Raw genomic sequence first — 325 nt, forward strand, 5'->3', positions numbered from 1 at the left:
CCTTGTTTTACGTTTATCTTGGATCACTTGTCTTGCAACTACACTGCAGGTGGTGGAGGCAATGACGTCTGCTGACCTGAAAGGAAGACACACACACACACACACACACACACACACCACACACACACACACACCACACACACAACACTCAAAATAGTCATTAAGAAACCTACCATAAATGAACTGACCAATATTCATATCTACTTTTTTTTAGATGAGTTACATGAGTCCTGGATGGGTCTAACGCAAGCTCAGCCTGCCACTTCAGCTTGGGACCCAGTTGACAGTACATTGGCTTTGAATTTTTCCAGTTAAATACAATTGC

This window comes from Etheostoma spectabile, chromosome 8 (assembly GCF_008692095.1).
Source record: "Etheostoma spectabile isolate EspeVRDwgs_2016 chromosome 8, UIUC_Espe_1.0, whole genome shotgun sequence".
NCBI lineage: Eukaryota > Metazoa > Chordata > Actinopteri > Perciformes > Percidae > Etheostoma > Etheostoma spectabile.